General features: G+C 34.9%; 1 protein-coding gene across 1 annotated transcript in view; it reads left to right on the top strand.

Moving 5' to 3' along the window:
* Window positions 1-218: 218 nt before the first annotated feature.
* Window positions 219-9,605, top strand: part of LOC118745946 (protein still life, isoforms C/SIF type 2-like) — a gene marked incomplete in the record, with an annotated part of 407,983 nt that continues 398,596 nt past the window's right edge. The window contains 1 exon segment of the mRNA XM_036479612.1: window positions 219-712.

Here is a 9,605-nt window from a genome sequence, read left to right as displayed (position 1 = left end):
TCTGGACCGTTATTCCAATATTTAGGTGCCATGAAAACATTGGCAGGCAAAATTTTGCGAAGAGCTGCGCGAAAGGCAGCAATGTCCGAAGCTGTAAAGGCAGTGGCGTCAACTTCAACTTCAGCGAGGCAACGTCAATAGCAAAACAAATTTGCGAAATTAGAAATTGCGAATAAAATCAAAAAAGAAAATATACCGATATCATACATATGCACATATGTATGTACATAGGTATTTAGGTACATTATTCACATACATATGTATGTGCATACATACGTACATTTGATTAAAAAGCGAACGCAGTAATATTGAGGGCGGATTGATGGATGAAAACAAGTCGACACAGGCGAGGGCAGGGGTATATGTAATAGTAACAGTAATGGCAATAAAAACAACACAAACAAAAACAGTGCTTGTGGAGTAAGAAAAAGTTCGCATGTCAAGCAACAAAAAAACAAACAAAAATTTCAGAAAATAGAACAGTAAATCTAAACGAAAGGGGGGCGTAAAAAATAACGAGCAGGCGGCAATACAACTCGTTGGAAAAATTAACAACAACACCAACAGCGCCAGGACCGGAATGGAGCTGGCAGCGACGCCAACAGCGCGACTTAGTAAAATGTAATGCGAAAAAGAATTAAAGAACAGCAAAAAAAAGAAACAGCAGAAAAATTACTGCTTCACTGCGTTCATACAGTACATATATGTTTGTGTAGGTGTAGTTATGTGTGTGTGTGTGTGTGTGTGAAGAAAACGCCTTGTATGCTGCAAAACAGCAACAAAGAGAAAAACAAAGGTGGAAGTCAGGCAGTGGGTGGGAGCGACGTAGTCGGGTTAGGAGGGGCGTTGCATTTCGGCTGAGCTAAAAGGCAGAATGTAAGACAGTAGGGCTGGCGGCAGGCAACGGCTTGCAGTTACAGCATCAGCAGCGAAAAGAAATGGGCGAAAATAATAAAAGCAACAAACACCAACTCAACGCACTTAACATAAATACCACATACGCGCACACATACATATGCGCATACAAACACACTTCGCTCACTTGAAGGAGCATATGAAGACAAACAAACAAACAAACAAACACTTGCAAATAACTACATATGCACAGAGCATTGAGCGCACACGAAATAGGAGCAGCAGCGACAGCGACAGCGGCAGCGGCAGCAACGACGGCAATACGGCAGCCACACATCAGGCAACTTATAACACGCTTTTATTCCATTTGCCTACATTTGGGCGCTAGCGAGCTATGTATGTACATACATACATATGTATGTAGCAACATGGCACACGTGAAGGAAGCACTCAAAAGTGTGTGCGTAAATATACGAACACTAACGTGTGTGTGTGTGGGTGTGTGCTGACGATTATGAATATGATGTTGCCGCTGTTATGCTGTTGTTTGTTTAATGTTTTGTGTTTTTGGTATTTGTTGTTTGGTGTTTGTTGTTGCACCAGCGAATTTGCGCGTTTTACACGTTGCCCGTACTGAAAAATAAAAATGAAACAAATAAATGAAGTGGGGTGCGGAAATAAGCGAAAGTTTTTTATACTACATACAAGATGAACCAAATGGGGAAAACAATATAATACACGGCAAGCGTAACAGATACAAATTTTTCTATAGCAGAAGATGACTTTAGAAAAGTGTATGGCCAAAATTAATATCTAAAAGCAAAAATCTGTATGGTACAAGACAAGTGATGGATTAATATAAATAACAAATAAATTTCAAATTTTAGCTTGATTAATACATTTTTAAAAACTGGCGTTATTTTTTTTCCATAAGAAGAAAGTGCAAAAAGCCGTCAGCATAAAAAATATTAAAAAGCAACGCGATTTCGCAGTAGCTTAAAGCTTAAACTTTATTATACTAAAATTTAATGGGCTAAAAAACCGCATAATAAAAAAAAAAATTAAAAAAAATTGTAAATCTGTAATGTAATTATTTCACTCAACTTCGGTGTAAAAAAATTTCATAACTCAAATATTATAGAGTGCACTACTAGAGTACTAGATTATTATAGTATTACGTACTATACTTAAATATTGCACAATATTTAGTTGCCATTGTTATTTTTTTAGTAATTTTTTTTTTATCAAAAATTTTTTATGAAATATTTTTCAAGAAAAAAAATTAAAAAAATATTTATTTTCATAGATAATTTTCATGTGTGTATGTGTGACATTTTTTAATTTTTTTCCTTGCCCCGTCATCGAGATAATTTTAGAACTATGAAATCGATTTGTTTTTTTTTGTGCTGTCAAGTTTTTAAAAATGTATTAAGCAAGCGAAAATTTCATATTTATTGATTATTTATGTTTATCCATCAACCTTACAAATTTGAAATAAATCAAACAAATGAAATGTGAACCCCGTCCATTTTGGTATGAAACGCCCCATATACATATATACATATATATATAGTCCGACGAATTGATAAACTTTTCCTTTTTTGTAGTCGGTTAAAAACCAATGGGGAAATTTCTTATACGTTCCCAATTTTTTTATTCAGCATTTGGTTCAATCAGGGATTTAATACTAAAATTTGTTTGCGAACACAAATTCAGAATGCGAAATATTTAGTTACTACCTACTTAAACACATTCATACACTGAGAAAACGTCAGTAAAAATGTATCTGCCTCATCTACATATTAGCTATGGTTGCGATATCTATGTTAATTAACCACTTGCCACATTTTATTGAATGAGACGGTATGCTAATCCTTTTATTGATATAATATACATAGTTTTCTCAGTTTAGCTAATGAGTTGAAAACAAGATAGCCAAAATATGTATGTCACAAGCTACCCAAAACATGTTAATTCTCAAAATCAATTCAATTACATACATGTGATGTAAAATTTTGACCAGTCGAATTCAATATAGAAAATGAAAAGCAAAATGTAAATAAAAACCTTCAATTTCAGTGACAGCTCCGAGCTGCTAAGCTAGCAGCAACCACAACCCTTCTTAGCTGCCACTGCATTTGCATCCTTAGCGGCCGAGCATCAGCGCGTCATCAGCTACGTCATGCATACAAGGATATTATAAACGTCACAGCCTTCATATTGTCAAACACATACATACATTCGAATTTTTGCAGCTCTTGTCTGCCATATTCTACTTACACATGTAAAAATTAGTTAATTTTTGTGCATGCATGTATTTATATATTGGATTGGTCTTAAGGCTAATATTGCATTGTTGTATGCATAGTGAGCATTAAAAGCTGCTCAACGTGTAGGCATGTGTGCGTATAAGGAGGCAGGTGGAAAAAATACTTAGAGTGGGAGAAGTAAAAGTCATAAATATAAAATTTCACATTATTTACACAACCTTCCTCTCCACAAACGGTACATTTAAAAAAAAAAAAAAAAAAAATACTGGAATCGGCGTTATATATTTGGCAGTGTTTAAATTCTTTAAGTGTCATAAATTATTCGAGTGAGGGTATTTATCAATTACTTAGTATATTTCTCTTTTTATCTAATAATCAACATTGAAATTTAGATGCTATAGATTTAAAGTGTGAGTACCTACCGGTTCGTCAAGTTTTGTAATTAGACGCATCTTATAGAGAATTTCAAGTAGTTTTCGAGCGGATCTTTCGCGCGACTTAGCAAATATATATAATTTTCGATTTACTTAATTTTTCGATTTTCGATTTTTGTGCGTAAATTCGTGAAAAGAACTTTTCAATCTCCTTCATTACTCCTGCATTACTTGTCAACTAGTTTCAAGTTAGCTTTTTGTAGCTAACTACAAGTTATATATTTTATAGAAATCCCGCAAAAAAGCTAACTGCAAGTGGGTTATTTTTTATCAATTGATATTTTTTTTCTGCAGGGTTGATTACTAACATGTGCAATTAGTACAATAGCCCTTTTATTCAACAAACTTGGTGCGTTCTGGAACATTGAGTTTTCGAAATTTAGGGAATTTATACACGCAATGGAAAGAAAACATAAACTCAAAAAACATCTTTTTATTAAAAAGTGGTTTTTCTATAAAAAATAATCCAATAAGGTCTGCTACTTTGTATAAATAAGTGCGCAGTAACTGGCGGACGGAACGACGTTTAACCCTTTGACGACCGTTACTGATCCGTTGCGTAATTTAAAGTTATGATAACTGATTCCAGTTCAGCGAACCTATTTTATTAAACAAAAATGTCGCCAAAAAATGTACCAATGGTCGTCAGTGGTAAAAATATATACAAAGTTTTTTTTCTATTACTAGCAGACTTTCGATTGAAATGAATTATTTACACGGGCGCTTATCGAAGAATCATCGGTTATTATTGCACACTGAATTATATTATATACATTTATCGATTTGAATTAATTTTTCGGGAAGTTCCCGCTATTTTTGCTAATGGTTTCGGAGCATTTGTGACAGTTTTCTTTTGCAAACTGGCGAGGTCGGGCCGTTTTTATAACTCAAAGGCCGAAATCGCACAAACTGGTTAATGACGATGATAGCGATGACTATGAACTTGCTTTCGAATTGCACGATAAAGACAATGCTTTTCTTGAAGAGAAAGCTGCCGGCCTAGACGTTGGATCAGAAATTAAAATCGAGGACGTACATGCTCTGCTGCGCGCACGGAGATGCGAATACAGTGCAAGGTTTACGAGAGAAGTCACAGCCATCTGAGCGAGTAACTTTGAAGTGGTTAAATTCAAACGACGACTACACTCTTCCGACGTTCACAAATCCAGAATACGAATACGAGAAGGTCTTGTTGCCTGACATCGCCCGACTGAAATGCGCCGGGAATTCGCAAAGTTTTCAGTTGGATAGGATGCTGAGTTTGATGAAGCAATAGTCAGAAATATATAATAAGCAAAAGGGCATTGTTTTTCCACTTATTCGGCTTAAAACGTAGATTCGACGAATAAGGTACTTATATTCTATTTGGAAATTATTTTGTGACACTTCGCCGCCTGCCAGTAACTGGGGTTTATTGGTCAACATTTCCCATTTTCTCCATACCAGTCGCATCGAATGTAATGAGTCGAAAGAAATTCGAAGAAATTCGCTTCATTTTGTCAATAGTATTGAGCGGACATACCGATATGATCCATCGTTTGGTGAAGCATATTAAATTGGCTCATTTGAATAAAGCCTTCGCAGAAGTGCTGAGTGAGGCGAACTTCCTGGAAATCGATGAACATATGGTAAAATTTGGGGAAAGAAAATCATGAAGCAGTATTTGAAAGATAAACCGATTCGACTTGCGCCTGTTTCTACGAACTCTTTGATTTGAGTGTGTATAATGCGTAGATTGTTTAGAACGGAATCTCTACGTCAAATTAAGATGCTTTTTCTATGCCTACATTGGAATTATTCGCACAGCTGGCCACTCTACTAATTGATTATTTTGCTGACCACAAAAGAACATCATTTGAAGTGGTGAGAAACGGGTTTAGGCCCAAAAGTGGGACGGAACACAAGAGGTGTATTGTTTGCTAAAAACCAGGCAAGGATCCCCGAACAAACGTCTTCTGGGCTTCTTGCGAAAAATTCTTTTGCCTTATTAATGATCGAAATTGTGCTGAAATTTACCACAAAAAAATATTTTTCATTTCAAAAGCCGAGATGTAAACCAATTATTTGTTTCCCCTAGTAAACCAACTCCTCTGCAAAATTCTCATATGTCATTGATTTTTACCATTGACGACCAATGGGTCATACATGTCCCTTCAGATTTGGGGACTTCAGGGATGGTCTAAGTATGCTAAATTTTTTTGATTTCTCTTGTTGGAAAGAGGAAGGTTGCCCGCAACTTCTCTAAAAATTCTGGGTATGTAGCTCCACCAAATACAGAAATATTTCAACAAGTAGATAGAAAAAAAGTAGGTAAAGGGAGGAATTCACCCTTAGAAGTAAGACATTTTATGAAAACTGCCTTAATTATCTATTAATCAAGACCTTTTCGAAAATAAATCGGTTCCATAGTTTTTCCAAGAAAATTTAAAAGAGTGGTACACCGGTGTCTCTTTGATCGTTAAAGGGTTAATCACTTCTTTCCCTTCAACAAACAAAAATAAAAATATGGTCATTAAATGCAATCAAAAGGATATATCGCACATTTAGTCATATACAGAATTATTTCAAAATTTAAATTTTGTGGGAAACAGTTTGTATTCAAAAATACATATGGAAAGACACATATTTTCGCCATTTTGGTGAAGTGTAGTCATCTTCTAGGCTGAACATATTCTCCTTATCAAGCTTGTCAATTGTATGATAAAATCTCCAAAAACGTGAATTTCGAATTAGGTACACTCTACACTCTATATTATTAAATGTGCGATCTGTGGATACATCGCTGCCAAAGAAGAGATTTCATAAATAAGAGGAAACATAAGAAACATAAACAAAGCAGGAATGAAATAGAAAAATTAAAATTGTGCGGAAACCGGGTAAAAAATGTCGAAATGGAGTTGAAAGGGCCAAATAATCAAACATGTTTTGAATAAATTGTGAAAAGAATAACCAATAAAGTCAATAAAGAAAAACTGTACTATTTACTATTTAATAATAATAATTATAATGATAATACAATATTCTGTTAAAAAAATCTTCTTATTTACATGAGATCCTCAAATTTTAAGCGATATTTTGCAAACACTTGCAATAAAATTATATTCAGGTTTAACATTTTAAAATAAGGTCTCCCAAACACTCACGCGCCCTACAATGAAAAGTTTGTTCCACTTCTCCTAGTGAATTATAAAATGTAATCAATTTTAAACGATCATCAACATATTCTACACCATTTCCAGTTGTAAATGAGAAAGCGTCAAACGAAATTGCGAAAGCGTCATTTGGAAATGAGAATAGTCAATTGTAAATGCGATATCGTCATTTGAAATTGAGAATAGTCAATTGTAAATGAGAAAGCGTCAATTGTAATTGAGAGTAGTCAATTGTAAATGAGAAAGCGTCAATTGTAAATGAGAAAGCGTCAAATGAAAATGCGAAAGAGTCATTTGGAAATGAGAAACTCGTTTTTATTCAGAAATTATTTAGATATTATTAAAAATGCAAGTTTATTATGTCCCAACTTGCATATCTTGTAAAGATAAAGCATTTCCATGGAAAGATGTTGCGTGCCGAAATACCGCAGTCTCCTCCGGTGATTATAGTTTTCGCGTCATCCACCAACTTCTCCAAATATTGCCAGTGTAAAACAACTGAGACTTCCCGGCGAAAGGAAAACAGAAGAGTGTTCTCTATCGAGCTACATACATTGATCCGAGACATACCGTGGGTACATCTTAGCTTCAGGTTCAAGATCTTCCGATGTTTTTCCCAGTCATTAAAGCGTCATTTATAATTGACTAATCTCATTTACAATTGACGCTTTCTTATTTACAATTAACTATTCTCAATTACAACTGACGCGTTCGCATTTTCATTTGACGCTTTCGCATTTACAATTGACTAATCTCATTTAGAATTGACGCTTTCTCATCTACAATTGACTATTCTCATTTTCGATTGACGCTTTCTCATTTAAAAATGACTATTCTCATTTACAATTGACGCTTTCGCATTTACAACTGGAAATGGTGTAGTTAAGAATGGCTTTGGAAATTGTGTTATTCATGTTTTCCCACGGTTATAGTTATCGCAAACATTTTTCTTCTGAATAATAGAATATGATGCACTGCTATTCCTCAAGGCCTAGGTTCAAGCACAGTTTCAGATCAACATCGAAAAACAACATAGAAAAAAGTTGTTTTCTAATAGCGATCAACCTCGGCGATCCAAAGGCAAACCTCCGGGTGTGTTCAACCATGAAAAACAGCAGCCCCCCGTTGTGTGACATCAAGGCGAACGCCACAAATCTGAAGAAAACCTGGGCCAAATTCTCGCATGTAGTGTAACATTTTCAGGGGCACTGTCTGGGGGCGAAATAATAGATACCAACTTGGGACGAAAGACCTAGACCCATATAGTAAAACCTCCAAATATTTCTACATTCACAGGTCAATTTTTTTACTGTTATATTTAGGTTGTAATTTTTTGCCCGACTCTTTTTAAAACAAGTTGAAAGAAGGGATAAAATTCATATTGGAAAACTATATGTAGTTGGGGTACATTGTGTAAAATACCAAAAGTAATACTTTTTTAGATCATTTTAGCTCATTGGCTCTCGCATGAAAGAGCATTTTGAACTCTTTTTACCAATGACGTAAAAATTCACAGAAAATAAAAAGCACGTAACACCTTTTTTATGTTTCCTTTTTTATTTTGTACATAAATTACGCTAGCTCTTTTCAGTGGTGATGGTTTGGGGCTTGGTTCATCAGCATAGCAATCATCGCTATCATTAGAATCTGAGCCACACATGATGTGCACATGTGACTCCACCCTACTGCTCCCTCTTCAAATTCTTCATGATAAAAATCTTTGAACACAAGCTTACTGCACCAGCAAATTTCTGCAATAATTGCATCGCACGACCCTTTTACCTTTGTATTTGCTTTCTTTAATGCAAGATAACTTAAAAAAGTGTATAATACATGTACTTATTACCACATTAAAAATGGAATAGCAACTTAACCGTTATAAAACCAATATGGACACTTACGGAATACAGCTGTGTGAAACAGCGCGGCAAACTCAATAATTAGAATATTGCAAACATCTCAATAAAAAGCCCTTAGAGTGATTCCTAACCCACCTTATTATGTCCAAACTACTAACTCTATCGGGATTTTAAAGTTGCCACCATGCTTTAAGAAATCAAGAATCCATAATAATAATAATAATAATAATAAAACAATACGTTTCCATTCACGATTCCTTAAATAAGTGCATCACAGATTTTCCACGAGTCTGCCTGATAAAGAAAAAAAAGCCTTCTGCCAAAGACAATGAAACGGAAAATGACATTGTTTGTCATACATACATATATGAATTTGTACAAAGGTATGAGTAGGTAAGGTCCAAATTGATGATTATCTTTTAAATCAGAGAAATAAATAAGTACAATTCATCTAAATATCTAAAATTTAAAATCAAAATAATTTCATTTAGTAATTTTGTTTGTTTTTTTTTTAAGTAACTTGTCACTCGTTTTGTCTATACATATGTATTTACATACTTATGTGCGTGTAATACTTACATATGTATGTATGTCCACAGTTAGTCGTCAACGTCAACAATGATTCACGGATTTAATACAACATACTATTGTAGATAGTTGCATACATACCTATGTACATAAATAGATACATATATGTATACTAAGCATATGTCCATACGCATGCAAGGTACTCACATTTGTTTTAGCAGAACATATGTACATATATACACACATGTGTACATGTGTCAGTGGGCATTTATTTATTTGTTTGCAAACAAGGCTCGCTTCCTTTTGCAGCAAAAACTTGCAACAGTCCACAACCATCGCCGCGGCGTGTCGCGCCGCCGCCACCGCTAGCCACTGTTCGGAGCTTGCAACTAAATGCCAGCAATGGTGAGGCAATAGCGACGGCCATCAAATAGCTACACAAACAACCGACAACTATTGGCGATGTCCTTGCGCCAAAAACGTTAAAGCAAAACAGAGAAGGTTTTT

The sequence above is a fragment of the Rhagoletis pomonella genome, unplaced genomic scaffold (assembly GCF_013731165.1).
Source record: "Rhagoletis pomonella isolate Grant_MI unplaced genomic scaffold, Rhpom_1.0 Rhpom_scaffold_00010, whole genome shotgun sequence".
NCBI lineage: Eukaryota > Metazoa > Arthropoda > Insecta > Diptera > Tephritidae > Rhagoletis > Rhagoletis pomonella.
Note: the sequence above shows the minus strand (reverse complement) of the source record. Positions and strands in the feature narration are given on the sequence as shown.